The sequence below is a fragment of the Callorhinus ursinus genome, unplaced genomic scaffold (assembly GCF_003265705.2).
Source record: "Callorhinus ursinus isolate GAN/ISIS: 27379988/994484 unplaced genomic scaffold, GSC_fseal_2.0 scaffold75, whole genome shotgun sequence".
Taxonomy (NCBI): domain Eukaryota; kingdom Metazoa; phylum Chordata; class Mammalia; order Carnivora; family Otariidae; genus Callorhinus; species Callorhinus ursinus.
In genome coordinates this window covers 2,496,368-2,512,778 of record NW_027397137.1, presented here as the reverse complement: position 1 = coordinate 2,512,778, position 16,411 = coordinate 2,496,368, and the positions used below count along the sequence as shown (strand labels likewise).

Here is a 16,411-nt window from a genome sequence, read left to right as displayed (position 1 = left end):
GTTTGCATTTCTAGAGACATTCAAAACAATTCGTGAACGTTAAAAATCGTGCACCCATTTGGAATAATTGAAATTGAAAGGTGGAAGGTGTTACGTTATGCTAATCCATTTACAGTGGTGTGAATTGCTTCTTGTAGCCAACTGCCAGACGGGTTGCTTTATTTAATAACTTGAATGCTAAAGTTCCCTCGGGTGAGGAGACAGTTTTGCCACCAACTGTGGAATTCTTCCCCTTTCTCCTTTGTCCTGAGGTGGCCTGGCTGTGGTCCAGGCTCTCCCGAGATCTCAGCCAGCAGGAGCAGTACCTGCTCAGCCTCTTCCCAGCACGGCTCATGCTTCATCCTGCACCTGCTGAGTCTTGAGGAGACAAAAAGGGGATAAAGAACACGTCCTGTTTTGTGATGGCTCAATTCTTATAATTTATGGGAATAAAATATGCATGGCTGTTATACCTGAAGAGAAAGAACAGGAATCGTTAGCTATTTGTCCACAAATAGAATCATCAGAGAAAGCTTCTGAGCCAAGGGCTCCTGGGGGAACTGATGTCAGGAAGACAGCCGAGGCTGAGAAGCGCCAGGCTCTGGGAATGGCTTTTCCTAAGAATCAAAGCCCTCAGGGGCCCCAAAAGGATGGCCTTCCTGTCTTCTTCTCCCAGATTCTAAGCTCCTCCTGCTGATCAGGTTTGATAGAGACTCCATTTATTTGCCTTGTCATGAAGGTTTGAGACTATAGAGAGGTCAGGGGGCAAGTTGTGAGGACAGTAGTTCTCCAGGTGTGGGCTATGGACCTCTGGGAATATCAGAACCCAAAACATTTTCACAACAGAGTATCACAGCACCAAAATGATTTTCTTAACGCAGTACAAAGATGCTATTTGCCTTTTTTCATTGAGTTGACTTTAATGATGCAGAAGCATTAATAGGTATATTAGAGTCTCCAGAGAAACAGAACCAATAGGATGTGTGTATGTATGTGTGTGTGTGTGTGTGTGTGTGTGTGTGTGTGTGTGTGTGTGTGGAGAGAGAGAGAGAGAGAGAGAGAGAGACAGTGCTGTTTGGTGGGATAATACAAACATATGTAATGTAGATTAGATAGATGCATATAGATAACACACGAGGCGGGGGAGATTTTTAAGGAATTAGCTTACATGATTGTGGGAACTAACATGTTCAAAATCTGTAGGGCATGTCAGCAGGCTGGAGACCCAGGGAAGGGTGAATGTTGCAGCTTGAGTCCGAATGCTGTCTGGAGGCAGAGTTCCCTCTTCCTCAGGGAATCTCAGCCCTTTCTTGTAAGCTTTTCACTGATTGGACAAGGCCCACCCACATGATGGAGGGCAAAGTGCTTTACTCAACGTTCACCGATGTAATGTTAATCTCATTTAAATAACCTTTAGGGGCGCCTGGGTGGCTCAGGCAGTTAAGTGTCTGCCTTCAGCTCAGGTCATGGTCTCAGAGTCCTGGGATGGAGCCCGGTGTCAGGGCCCCTGCTTAGCAGGGAGTCTGCTTCTCCCTCTCCCTTTGCGCTGTCGCTCTCTCTCAAATAAATAAAATCTTAAAAAAAAAAAAATCTCTAGACTTGTGTTTGATGGGGCAACTGGGAAACATAGTCTAGCAATTTTAAGTTGACACATAAAATTAACCATCGTGGTGGGTAAAGCTGCTGGTGCCTTAGCATGAGTCAAGGTCATGATGTCAAACTGGCCATGAGTCCTTGACTCCTTCCCTACTGTGCACTCACAGGAAAGAAAGAAAGAAGGAAAGAAAGAAAGAAAGTAGGAAGGAAGAAAGAAAAGAAAGGAAGGAAGGAAGAAAGAAAGAAAAGAAAGAAAACCAGTTTCACTTAAGAATATCCTTGATGAAATACTAATAATACTTAATTTTATTAAATCCCAACACTTGAGTTCACATCTCTTACTATTCTGTGGGGCAGGATGGGAAGAACATACCTAAGCGCCTGTCACCAGAACAGCACTTGTGTGACTGAGCTTCGAGCTGGAACAGCACGTTTGGCTTTTCCAGGATGCCACTTGAAGCTGAAGGAACACCTGTTGGGCACACTGCTCTTTCAGACTTGGGTGTTCAGGAGACACTGTCATAAAAATGGACACACAAAGCCTTGTCATTTCAAAGAACAACTGAGAGTATTTGTCGCTAATTATAAAATTCATATTTTGAGTAAAAAGTGAGAACGAAAAAAATGTGAGCTTAACACTTTCCCCATATGTAAAGAGTTTCCTAATGTTATATTAGCAATTGTGATTTTTTGATGTATAATGCATACTTTGGTGAAGCGGTATTTTCCAATGACCAGTGCACAATGTTGCAAAAGCCTGTGGGGGGCCTGTGGATTTCATTGTAACTGACTGATCTGAGCCCCACAAGGAAGGGATGGCATCACTCCTGGGGGCTGGGTGTGAAGAAAAGGACTCAGAGTGAAGGGTCCCTCGCAGGAGAAGACAAACCAGGTCCTAGGACGTACCACTCAGGACTGTCACAAAGCACATAACATGAACAAGACCTGGTGTGGGCTAGGGAGAATGTTCTCGGAGATGAGGTTGGGTTGTCCTTTTACCAAATCCCAGGAAAGGCTAGAGAGCATCTGAGTCTCTGGGAGCCGTGGAAATGCCGTTTCACATAGCCGCGGCTCCTGTGTGTTGTCTCTGCTTCTCCCTGTGCAGTGTCATCTTCCTGCCCATCTTCCTTCCCTGCTGGCTTTGTTCAAACTGTGTCCACATGGCTGCTGACAGCCCATCACTCACCATGCTAGAAAATGCTTCCAAAGCTCCGGTTTGAAGAACTCTAGAGAAAAATTGGATTTGCCCTGTCCAGGTCTGATGGCAATCCCTGGATGGATCATTAAAGACAAAGGTGTGGGGGGATAGGATCATGGGGTATGGATGTGGTCCCTTGTGCGCATCTGTGTCTCAGCATCCTTTCCAGAGAAGGGAGACTCACAGAGGGCAGAGCAGTGCCTACTTGCTGTGGGCTAAGAATGGGAGAGGGTCCCTGAGCCTCAGGGAGCTGGTCTGCCTCATAAGATAGATTAGGTGTCATGTTACTTCCTGTGATAGTCCCTTTGTGTTATCTCTTGTTACTGAGTTTCAGTTTGTAATCAACTGAGCTATGTGGAATTAAGCAGAAGGCTCTGTGTCCATGTGAAGTGGGAGCATAGTGGGGGTACGCTTGTGTCCTTTGAGGGCCAGTGCAGGGGTGGCAGTGGCTGTTAGAGAGAGACCCCACTGAAAGGTCAAGGACAAGGTCCATGGTTCAGCTGTCCTCCACCCTGCCCCCACCCGGGGCATCTCCCTGCATAGCCAGTCTTTCATGTTGTTGTGGAAGAATGAGGGAGGAGGGGGTTCCTTCACTTGGGCACGGGTGGGCACGGGTGGAAGATCCTTCACAGTCTGCACTGGTAGAGCTGGTAGGCCAGTTGATGGTGAAAGATGGGTAGGGAAGAAATGTGTGTCTGAGTGAGCTCATGATTCCTGCGCAGACTCACTTGCTGAGTGGTTGGTGGCTCCTTTGCATGCAAAATGGAGGAAGAGACATGTTTGAGGGGAAAATTGTAAGTTCAACGGAGGGCACGTCTCATCTCAAGGGTGTGTGAAGTCCACGGAGAGATGTCCTACGTTCAGTCAGAAATTTGAGGGGAGGCTCCAAAGAAAGGCCTTCCTGGAGATCAGGTCAAGACAGTGGCATATGCCAGGAGCTGAAGCCGCTGGGGTTGAGACAGTGCTCCCTGTGGCGGCCAGTGGCACTTGTCAACCTGACACTGGCGGGCAGGCAGGCAGATTCCAGCATCTTTTCCGTCCTTGCCATGGAGCCCCGTAATCAAATAAAGTACCTGCATTTTATGTCTCTCCTATCTCTTTCTAGCCACACTTACCCGGCAATCTCCTGGATTTCTTATTTTGGGTCCTACAATAACTCACTTTGCCCCACTGGCAACCCCTACTCCTGGCAGCTGTACCTTCATGGCCAGGCCGGCTGAGGTCAACATGCGCCACGCCACGTCTGTGGCATCTCCCCGCCATGCCTCGGACCCTAGGCCCCTTTCCTGGACAGCTTCATCCTTTCCTATTCTTTTCATCATCACCTTTTTGCTGACCACTCGGGAGTCTCCGGTCCCTGGCCAGCCTGCCCTTCAGGCCCTTCAGACCTCCAACACCCCTTCCTTGGGCGGGACACATGTGAATCCAGCTCAGGGCCTTCCCGCTTGCTTCTTCTGCTAGGACCATTGCTGTCCCTGCACGGCTCAGTTTCTCTCTTCTCTCCTCATGCATCCTCATCTCTGGGACCTTCCCTGGACTCCCTCTGTAAGGGACACCTGGCCATTTGCTGTCTCCTTCCTTCAGCGAGTCATCGAGTGTCGTCAGGCTTCCCATGTGCTTCTTGCTCGTTCATTCTTTTCCTCCTCCACTAACCCAGTGAGTGCAGGCATCTGCCTGTTTTATTCAGCCTTCTCCGCTTTACTTCCAACAGTGCCTGGCGCAGAGCAGGGGCTCAGGAAATGCTTGCTGAATAAGCGAATTCACTCACACAGTCTCCTCTTTCTTTTCCACGTACAAGCAAGCGTCCTTTCAACATGCCTTTTAAAGTGAAGGAAGGAAAAGAACTCTCTCATTCATAGATGGCCACCTTCTCCCTTTCTCCCCCAACCCCACACAGCCACATTTGACTGATTCCGTCTCTCTGGGGGGAGGTGGGCAGGGGGTCAGCACGTTTGACTGTTTTATTTCAGGGTGACATGGACTCGGGTTCATTCACTCAAGTCAGAGACAACCTCTCTTCCTACAGCAGGAAATTCTCAGGTCGGTGCCTGCAGAAGAAGGAAGGGACGCAGGGGACAGATGGCATTTTATAATTTATCAGGATTTTAATTCCAAAGTTTAAATAACTATTTTTATTTTAATGATGACAGCAATGCATGTATATCACAGAAACTTTGAAAAATAATTTGATTTTGTTGATTGATTTTATTTGATAAACATTTATATAATGCTTACCCTGTGCTGGACATTATTTTAAGAGGTTTCTTCCCAACAACCATATAAATAGATACTATTATTAATCTCCTCTTTTTTCTTAAGATGGGGAAATGCAGACACAGAGAAGTTAAGTCATTTGCCTGAGATCACACAGCCAGTCTGGGGTAGAGGGGGGATTTGAACCTGAATTTTGGCTCTAGAGTCTATGTATGCTTTTAAATACTATGTGACAATAAGATAACAGGTAATGTACAAACATACCAGAGTTGACATTTGGGCATTTTTTCTTCTCCATGGGATTTTGTTTCTTCTTTTTCTCTGTCTCTCTTCAGGTGAATTCTGGCTCCTATTGTAGATTCCGTTTTGTTCACAAGTAACTTAATTCAAAAGGTATCATAGAATTAACATTTTTCTATGTCAGGAAGTAATTTTAGAAGTATGATCTTAGTGGCTTTATGGCACTTAGTCGCACGGATGTATTATAGCTAACCGACCAGCTCCAGCCCCTTCCCTGGTGCTCCATGTGAAACCTCACGGTGCGAGCCCCTCCCCTTGGCCTCCACGGAAGCTTCGACCTCCGCTGCCCTAGTTCCTTGTCAGGAACAGCACGGGGCATCCCCGATGGCTTTGTGCATTTGCTATTTCTGTGGCGCTCTTACAACCGAGTCTGAGACGGAACTCCCACCAGCGACAACGACAGCGAAGTCAGAACTCGTTCACTTGACATCGGTGGAGGGATCACCCAGCGCCTGCCCACTCCATGCCTGATCAGCCCCACCAGTGAGGGTAAGGCGCAATCTACACCGGAAGAGGGAAATGTTACTTCGGGCCCCGCCCCATTCCCTAACCCTCCAGCCGAGCATGCGCAGTACTACCTTGTTTGTTGCGCAACCTCCAGGAAAAATCATCCAACTGCTCGCGTGCATTTTGCAGATAACAGAAGCTCACTCTTTTGTCCGCCGTCACCTAGAGCACTTGTGGCCACTTTTAATGGGAACAGTGCTCCAATTCAGCTTCTGCAGGGCAGAGATTGGTTGTCACAATATCCCCAGGGTCTAGAAGAGTACATGGCCTATGATCGGGCACTGAACACACAACTTGTTAATTTAATAAATACACGAAAATGGTTAAGTTTGCCTCACGCCTCTGCAAAGTGAAGCTGCCTTAAGCCTTGTGCATGGCTCAGCACGATGCTTCTCAACTCCCACCGACCCTGCCTGTGCCGATGGCTGCCGAGTGACCCTCCTCTGCTCCTGCTGCAGGGAGCCTCAGCTGTGCGTCCTCAGGTTTGCTTCTGCAACTTGTGGTTTACCCTCCTCCCCCGCTGCCCTCAGCTGCCTTCTCAGCGTTGTTTGTGTCTTGTCAGCGGCAGCTTCTAATCTGATGTGAGACAATCATTACCATCGAATGTTCCTGAATAGTACAGTTGGCAAAGGGCTTCTTGTATACCCAGTGGAGGAGAACAGGCAAAGAAGCTCATTAGCATTTTAAGGGCATTTCCTGCGATGTCCGAGGAGCGCTTTGGCGCACCGAGGCCAAACCTGTGGCCCGCAGAGCTGTCGGGAGGGGCCGGCCAAGCCATAGGTGCCATGAGGACTGGCTGAGGACTGCGCATCGGACTCCATTGTTACAGTTCATACTGTGCCTTGAATGGTGGTACGGGCGCTTCTAGAGAAAGACCGCATTTGTCAGAATGGGAGCAGAGAGGACCAGCTACCAGAGAGGAAGATGGTCTCAACCATTGCCTGGGGGTGGGGGTGGGGGTGGGGTGAGGGGAGGGGATGGCTTCTGGAAGCCTGTTGCATACATAGAGAAAGAGGGGCCTCTCTGTTTTAGGGGAGGGGGTCCCACCTGCTGGGTGCTTGGCACAACTTGATGCCCCAAAGCTTCCAGTCCTCTCTGGTCCTTGTGTGGCTTGGGGTCCTCCGGGAAGCTGTGTCTAGAGCAATTAGACCAGCAAGAGGCTTTCTGGGGGACGTCTGTGCGGGACAAATGCGAGAAGAAGCACTAGCGGGCTGGGTGGGCCTCCCGGGTGCAGGGCAGGGCTGCCCCCTGTGCACACAGAGCGGGAGGACAGAGGGCTGTGTGGGAAGGGCCTCGCACTGAGACACAGTGCCCAGAAAGTCTTGGCTGGGCTGACAGGGCGCCCTAGTGTGGAGACAGCCTTAGAGCAGCCCTGTGTTTGGGCAGAGGCGGCCTGGCTTTTGCACCTGACCAGGGCCACCCCAGGAAGCATGTGGCCTCGCAGCCAGCGCCGCAGCAGACCATGAAGGTGGTAGCAGGGCGCTGCCAGCCAACTACACTCTTTGCTGCTGGTTTCTCTCAAAGGCCGAGCCGAGTGCGGCATGCCCGTGGTTGCCTCCGTGGCCTCGTGTCCGCTCATAGGCATAGACGTCCCCGGAAGGTGGAGCTCAGGAGTGACTCTCCCTCCTGCCCCTCTGACTCATCCTGAGCTGTGGGCCATACGCCTGGCCCTGGATGGGCGCACATTCTGTCCAGCCTCCCCGGGAGTGTTCTGGACCAGATCAGAGAAGGAAGGGGCCATGGTGAGAAAGAAGAGGTGGCTAATGGAAAAGTAGAGTCATCAGGAAGGTACAGGGGAGGAGACTATGTTATTGTGGCATTATTTTCAAACACCCAGTTACTGGAGAAGGACCTCAGACCATAACTGAGTGACTGAGGGAGAGTGAGTCCTTGGAAACAAGCTAGAGCAGGGTTGGCAAAGGAAACACATGGGGAGGGGACGCGAAGCCCCAGGAGAGCTGGCATGATTGAAAAGCCACTGCCGGGTGAATCATTATATATGGCTAATAGCTTTTGTTGGTTTTCTTTTCTTTTTTCAAGGGCACTGGTCAAATTTGTACTGTCTTGCACAGAAAGGCAGTTTTTCAATGCTGGCTGGGTGGAGGCATGGGCCGCTTCTTTATACTGCGGTTCCTCCTGCAATTATGCAGTATACAACCTGGAGCACGGTGCCCTGCTGCCCTGGGCCATGGGTAGCTGGGGCCTGAGCTGAGATTGGCAGTCACAGCTATGCTCGCACCTTTAGCTAGGAGTGTGAGGACACACGCTGAGAGCCATGGCAGCAGCTGCATCTTTCCAGAAAAGGGAGGTAGCCCTACACAGGTGAGCCTACAGCACTTATGTACCCCGGGCTGTCCTCTGCCCTTGACTCCTAGCTCCTGGGATTTCCCCTGTTTTGGGGTCCTGGATGTTACCGTTAATGTTCGGCCCTACTGGGTCCTATATTCCCACCTGGAATCTGATTTTGCATCTGGTTCTGCCCTGGTTCATGGACCACCTGGATCTTCCCTCCCCTGTGGGCGTCTTTGTACAGCACTTCTCACAGATTTCTCTGTCCTTTGCTGCAGATAATGAATTCTGGGAGATATCTATGTATCGCCATCTATCTATCTAAATACATATATAGTCAATATATATTCATTTGTGTGTTTACCTAAGGAAGTGTATTTATTCAGCTCAGATTTATTTATTTAAATTTATTGAGGTTCCAATGTTTACTTCTTTTGCATTTGAAACATAATTTCACGTTATGACATGTCCACTGGTTCCTAGGAATGTTTCGAGCACATCAGTTCTCCTGATGCGCCATGGAGCGCTTTCTGCAGCGGCTGTAGGGTTTGAGCCTGGGAGGGTTCTAGAACCGAAATGTGCTTTGTGAAGCTTACTTACCCAACGAGGGCATATATTTTTGCTGCAGGGTAGAGGTAGGATGTTTATCACGACGACCAACCTTTGATGTGCACATTTGTCACAGTCCTACTACTAGGGTTTAATCATGGGTGGGGAGCCCTGGTTAAACACCTCCCCACAGAGGCTCTGTAATCAGGAACAAATCGGAACTGGAAATGTTTCAGGAAGATTTTCATCCTCCAGATGCTGACAGCCTGGTCAGCGAGGAGACACAAGGAATTCTTACTAAGTATAGAGACCAACTAGGTGCCAAATGAGAGGCAGTAACATTAAACTCAGTGCAAGAGGTGGGAGTCTCCGGCGATGTCACATCTGGCTTGTGGCTGTCCTCACATAGCAGAAATTGCACTACTAATATTTAATTACTGTGATGGTGTCTGAGTGGAGGATTGCAGGTGAGGGCTCCCCAGACGGGGAGGATATGAGGAAGTGACAAGGACCCATGTGCAACTCTGGGCAGGGAACCACACAGAGAGGTGCCAGGTGGCTGAGGATGGGGCTGTGACCTATTTGGTTGAAGCAAAAGGTTCATTAAATCGGGGTGGTGAGGAATGAGTCTGGAAATTAAGGCAGACACCTCCGAGCTGCTAGTTCCAAGATGAGCAATAAATTCTCCAAGTAGTGTGCTGCATTTCAGTAAAGGTGGCCATAGCCTGTGACTCGTTAGTGTCTCTGCCATAATTTTATTCAAAAAGTTGTAATCTGATGTGCCCACTGATCCTTTGATTTGGACTTACAATGACCCAAGTTTTCAGCCAAAAATGAGGGGTGGTGCCCAATGGGAAAACATGCGTGCCCCAGAGGCATGTACAGCATAAGCCAGGGACACTCAGGACTTGAAATGCTTAACACACGCTGGGTGTGAGCTTCCATTTTGTAAGGATCTTCTAAAGTCTGTGTCTTAGTGCGTTTGGGCTGCAGTGACAGAATAGCATAGACTTGGTGGCTTAAAACAACAGAAATTTACCGCTCCAGAGCTGGAGTTTGGAGGCGTGGGATCAGGGTGCCTGTGTGGTGGGATGAGGGTGCTCTTCTGGTGGCCCACTTCTCCTGTGTCTTCACAGAGGGGGAGAGGTAGGGAAATCTGTGGGGCCTCTTTTGTAAGAGCATGCATCCCATTCACGGGGGCTCCACCCTCACGACCGGATCATGTCTCAGAGGCACCACCCCCTGAAACCACCACACTGAGCAGTAGGACGGCAGCCTACGCATTTTGTCTGGACACACATGTCCAGACCAAAGCAGCCTGCGTTTATTATTATTGCCAAAGTCGTTTTTTTCCTACCACATATTAAAACGATTTCCTTTCTTTAACTCTTCTACTCCCTCTTATTTTCATTTTTGGCCATATCAGAGTTAAATCGGGTGGCCAGAAAAGCCATTTTGTTTGGCAAATTGGTTTCATTTCCTACAATGCCTTGCTTCACGACAATTCGTTGAGGAAGTGGATGTCACATTGTTAGAAACTCAGGTGTGGGACCTGCCCCTCTGATCACGTCCGGTTGGGGAGGGTGAGAGCGCGTATTTGTGCACTGAGCAGGTCACTTGAGATTGGCGCATCCCGGGTAGTCTCTGCTCCGCTGTGCCTGGAGGCTGACCTCCATGGTGCTTCTCCCCAGAGCCCTTGCCCTCTGGCTTCCGATGGGGCTGCACCTCCACCTGCCTGGGAGGCAGGGTGAAGGACTTGAAGGTAGAAGGGGACAGAGAGATTTGGAAATGGCTTCCAGGGGTCGTCCCCAGGTGCTCCTTCTCCTCCTTGGCTGCCTGCATCTCAAGATGGTTCTTCTATTGAACCCTCTTCCAAGAGACCTACGAAAAATTGGAGACATTTCCCCTCTAATCTTGAGTGGGGAGGGACTTTGAATAAAAAGAGCCAATCCTTTCTGTGTGTCACGGATCAGGTACTGATCCTTGCCACTCCGAGCAGTGGGCAGCATTGGAGGAGGTGCCCTGCCCAGACTCTGTCTCTAGTAATGAAGATGAGATTGGACCTGTCATTTTACAGCACAGACCAATAATTTCCCTCTAATTCCCTGAGGAAAACAACCGAGCATGCTGGACACGCTGGACCTTTGAATAAAAAGAGCCCATCCTTTCTATGTGTCATGGATCAGGTACTAAGCAGTAAGCACCTCAGCATCACTCACATTGCCTTACTTCCTTCTCATAGCAACCTCTTGGGTCTTGAGGCCATTTGGCAGAGGGGGCAGTGGACCCTGAAGCCCAGGGTCTCGGGACTCTGCAGATCACATCCAGCTGTATCTGCACTTCCCTCTTACAGTTCTTCCATGTCCTGTGTTTTCTTGGTTTCCTCCATGAGATTTCCTGTTTTCTTCATATGCCCTAATAGCTAAGTGGACATCATTTTGAAATATTCAAGTGTTTATTCCGGTTCAGGTATGTGGAACAAAAATATCACTTTGATCATTTATTTCATGGGTTTCTTGATTCTATTAACTTTCATGTTAAATCGTTCAAAGGACTCTGCCTCATTTGTCACAGTAGCAGACTTTGTTCTGTGATGTTGCAAACAAATAACAAGATCGTGTTTCTAAATCTCATGCAAGCATTTGATTAAAAGTTGTTATACAAAGTTAACAAAACAGATTCAAAATATAATATCAAATGAAATGCATGCATAATATGCCATACGTGTGGTCAAACTTGTAAACTGACTTTACTTACATGCTTTGTTAGTATAATTTATTTGTGAAAATTATTTTTATAAATAAATTGGTCAATCATTAATGTCTCTAACACTGTGTTCTCTTTTTGGTTTAAACAGCAGATATTTGTTTCTATACTTTTGCATTGAAAGATAGTACTTTTTTTTTCTTTTTTCTGGTAATATTGGGTTCTTACTTGAATGGGTTATTTATATTGAAATGGTGGCGTACACTTCCCTTTTCACAGGTCACTTTCCCTGAGCTTGAAACCAACATAAACAGGAAATGAAATCTCCCTAACACCTTCTCTAAATGTGTTCTTGTTTTCAAACCCATCATGAGTGAAAGGACACTTACCACCGACAATTTGTCACAACACGGCAAAAGGTGAGACACTGTACCTTGGCTTTTAGCTCTGCCACCAAAGCGAATTTACATGTAATAAGCCTGTTTGACTTCACTGTCAACCTTTCTGTTTTTGTCTCGCATTATTTATGGTGGTAAAATATACACAATAGAAATATGCCATTTTAGCCACTTTGGATGAACAGGTCAGTGGCATTAAGTACACTTAATTAAGTACATTAAGCACACTGCTGTGTGACCATCAGCACCATCCACCTGCAGGGCCTCCCTCCTCCCTGGCTGAAGCTCCGCCCCCAGGGGAAGCAGCGGTTTTAAGGCTTGATTCTGCATTCGATGCAGGGTCACCTGCAACAGCAGGTGTCACGGGAACGTTCAATGAGCACACCGTCCTCATCCAACTTGTTGATGAAATGTGAGTGCAAGAAGTCAAGATCGTGGTCCTTTAGTATGGCAGTAGAGAATCCACCTGTCCCTGTAACAACCTGTAACCCAGCCCTCTGGATCCGGTGCACACCCAGCTACCTTTGACCTATTCAAGGCATCTTTCTGCTCATCGCGCTCCTCTGTGGAACAAGCATGTCACGTCTTTGACAAAGGACTTGCTGAAATCAAGCTATCGTCCCCTTGTGATCTTGATCCCTGAGATCTAACAGATTCTCCTGGTCTAACAGACCAGTAATTTGCTTTTCTTTTTTTTTTTAAAGATGTTTTTGGCAGCACTTCCTCTTCATGACTTCATGCTGGCTCTTAATTATTGTCTTTTGCTCGTGAACACATCTGCAGAGTCTGTATGTCCAGCATGCTCGGTTGTTTTCCTCAGGGAATTAGAGGGAAATTATTTGTCTGTGCTGTAAGATGACAGGTCCAATCTCATCTTCATTACTAGAGACAGAGTCTGGGCAGGGCACCTCCTCCAATGCTGCCCACTGCTTGGCACTGTCTGATACATGCCCTCCCCAGTCCCTGCCCGTCACCCTCCCCACACCCTGGCATCGTCTGACATCCCCTGGGCCGCCTGCCAGACCGTTAGGCAGAGACACCCTCCCAGCTGCCACCATCCCTTGCCATTCTTCTGTGATAGTGTTCCTTCTGAATTTTCTGGGTAGCTCAGATTCATGGCTCCTCAGCCAGCTTTGTGTGTCTGCTTATTCTCACAGAATGCCACTTGGCAGGCACTGTTGCAAACTTTCAATCCTCATAGCAATCTTTTGGACTGAGGACTATTTATAACCTTCCTCTTCAGGTGAGGAGTTGATGGCGGAAAGGCTAAGGAACTGCCCAAGAACTGGGACCGCGTGAGGCTCCAGTGTGCCTGCCCCAGCCTGCGCTCTGCCCGGACTCCTGAACAGACCAGTTCTCTGCCGGCGTTTGTATTCGATGTCTCCTTGTCTCCTCTTAAGGCTTCTGAGATAGTTTTTAGCCTCGCTGGCAAGCCAATGATGTGGTAGATGCTGTCACTTAGATGAATGGGACTTCCTTCAGACGCTCGCATGATGGAAACCCCTGGCGCTGTGGTCACACCGTAATATGGACAGTGCCTTCCTCTGACCCGTTCCAGGGGAGTCCCTCTTTGCTTCCTCAGCCACGAGCTCTTCACTGTAGAATCATACTTGGGTCGTGGACGTTCAGATAGTCAGGTGTCCTTTGGGTACAGAAGGCCACAACTTAATCTCCTCAATGAAATACTGAGTTTGGAAAGGAATAAAGTGACAGTGTCACAAGACTCAAAGGAGAAGCATTCACATCTTTGGTCTAAAATTGCAAGCACTCCTGATGTAACGCCTAGAGCTTCTCACATCTGTCCACCCGACACTTCCACCTCAGATGCAGGCTGGTAGTAAGGGAGCTACATCATAGCATTGCTGTGGATATAATCTGTAACCCTCAAATAATTTGCAAAGCTGTAGCAACAGCTGGGGCATAATTATTCCGCCTTATCCTTCTCACTAAGACGTTTTTTTTTTTCCCTAGAAATTATTGCCCAAACAATTTTAACTTAAATATATAAGGTGTATTTTCTCAGCAGTTTCTTTTTCCTTCAAATAAGTTCAAATGGCTGTTTACGTCAAAAGGCTCTGAAATCCAATCTCTCTTTAAGAAGTGATCCCAGGAAAAAGAAAATTGACATAGATACTTACTGGCACAATCCAGGGAGATTTTTAGTAAGTTAGAAGAAATTACTGGAGTTTTTAAAAACCTCGTAAATCTTACAGTCTTGGCTCTGAGAAAGCATGGGCTGAAACCTGAAGCTTCAGGAAACCAGACACTTCTTGATAATAAGATATTTCCTGTCTTTTTAATATCAGTAGCTTAAATTTTTTATTACTCACGCTCGTGCACTCAGAAGCCACCGTTAGAATTAATGTGGTCCTTCTGATTTCCTTCTTGCGAGATTTATCATAAATGGATGCTTCCTGAAGGATGTTTACCTGCCTTAGACTTCCCCCAAAGTAGAATTCCTGGAACAGAGGAGATTCTTGTTGAATAGAGCTTTATGAGCTCTGAAACTTGCTAATCGCACTCCCAGCAGCCCGGAGAGGTAGTGCTCCCCTGCCCCTTTCAGGATTCAAAAACTGAGGCGGTAGATGCTCACCCACCTGTGGGGCTCCTACCAAATCCTGGGGCTCAGAGGGGTTGGTGAGCTCTGGATCACTCTCGCTATACTTTGGGAAAATCATGTGTCTCCACCAGACATGGTCTCTTCCTTTATGCAGCCAGCGGTTTCAATGAATGATCTGTGGGTTCACTTTTTGGACCAGTAATCTAGGATTCTAAGTTTGCCAGAATGAAAACACCCATGTGTACCCCATGGATTAACCTCTTCGCCTCTCTGGGTTATTGTGTTTAATTCCATTTGTCCCTAAAAAGTTGGGTTGTAGGCTTTTCAGAAGCAAGTTCTGCCAATTCTTTTGTGGTTTGATTCAGGGAGGGCTAGGCCCACCCCTCCCCTGTCCCCAGCTCTCTTAGACACACTGATGTGGATTTTTTCCCCTTAAGAAACTATTTTTAAGAATGGTTTTAGATTCACAAAAATTTTTGAGCGGAAAGTTCAGAAAATTCCCCCATACCTCCTGCCCCTACACAGGTGCAGTGTCCTCCACGGTCAGCATCCCACACCAGAGGGGTGCATCTGTCACAGTCAATGAACCCACTCATCATTATCACCCAGAGTTCATAGTTACTTACACTGGGGTTCCCTCTTGGTGTTGCACTTTCTTTTGGTTTTGAGAAATGCATAGTGCCACGTAGCCCCCCTTACAGTATCATGCAGAGTAGTTTCCCTGTCCTAAAAACCCTCTGTGCTCTGCCTAATTGTCCCTCCTTCCCCCAACCCCTGCAACTACTGATTGTTTCCTGTCTCCGTAGTTTTGCCTCTTCTAGAATGTTGTATAGTTGGGGTCATACAGTTTGCAGCCTTTTCAGACTGTCTTCGTTCACCGGGTGACATGGATATGGTTCCTCTATGTCTTTTCATGGTTTGATAGCTCATTTCTTTTCAGTACTGAATAATTTTCCATTGTCTGAGTTTACCAGTTTACTTATCCCTTCACCTACTGAAAGACATGGTGGTTGCTTCCAAGTGTAACAGTTATAAATACAGCTTCTATAAACACTGTGTGCAAGTTTTTGCATGGACATAAGTTTTCAACTCCTTTGGGTAAATATCAAGGAGCAGCAGATGTGATTTTTAACACCTAGTGATAAATGTTTGGCTCAGCACTGGGCAGAGTTCCTTGAGAAGTGAGAGCATGTCAACATCATTCCTTACCCCCTGGGCCCTGCCACTTGACTGGTATGACAAAACGAGCCCCTACCATGTGAACGGTGCTGTTTAGTGCTTCGGGAGAGAAAAAAGGTGTCCCATGTGGAGATTGCTTCCAAGGACCTCAAAGTTTGGACTAGGAAACGAGATGTGGACTCTTTAGGGTACAAGAGCAGCACTGAGAATGGCCAACCAGGAGGGCTCTGACTGGGTGGGGTGCAATGGTCTGGGCTGGAGTCAGCTGGAAGGGCCCTGGAAGGAGCTGATGTGCACCTGCGCTCTGGAGCACGGGAGAGACTAGGTCTTCATCATGGAGGATGGAGCACACAGCGAAGGTGTGCTGGGCCATGCGTGACCTGTAGGGACCCTCATGGGGAAGCCTGGGGGCGGGAAGGTGGAAGACATCAGCCCGGACCTCCTGAGGTGTCCACTTCCCTCCCAGAGTCACCCTCTGGATGCGGGTACCGCTGGGCTGCTGATGGGCATCAGGGTCCTGCCAACGGCACTCAGCCTGACTAGGGAGCTGCTGGCTATTCTTTGGTAAAAAACAAATGCTGTTTTCTTCTAGGTAGAAGAGGGGAAGACATGGAGAGCCTGCTTGGAGACCGAACAGGAGTAGGGTGGCCTCGTGCCAACCTGCTGCAAAGGGAGGCGGGAGAGGTGCCGGAGAGGGAGCAGTGCTGGGGGAGGGAGAGTCCTGGGGGGTGGGAGCAAGATGATGAGGAAAGAAGCAGAACCAAGGGGGTAGGAGAACTATCAGAATCACAGGCACATTTTAACACCCGACATTCAGCCCTAAGTATGAGTGATCATAGTTTCCTTTCTCACCACCGCCCCCCCCACGTTATCTCTTTTTTTATATTAAACGTTTTCTATCTTGTTCAGTGTTATACATCAAAATGCTAAGACACA

General features: G+C 48.0%; 1 long non-coding RNA gene across 1 annotated transcript; it reads right to left on the bottom strand.

Moving 5' to 3' along the window:
- Window positions 1–236: 236 nt before the first annotated feature.
- Window positions 237–5,751, bottom strand: LOC141371513 (uncharacterized). The gene is made up of 3 exons (XR_012376510.1): window positions 5,252–5,751; window positions 1,949–2,091; window positions 237–357 (listed from the first exon to the last, which is right to left on the bottom strand). It is a non-coding gene; the product is annotated as an uncharacterized lncRNA (long non-coding RNA).
- Window positions 5,752–16,411: the final 10,660 nt, after the last annotated feature.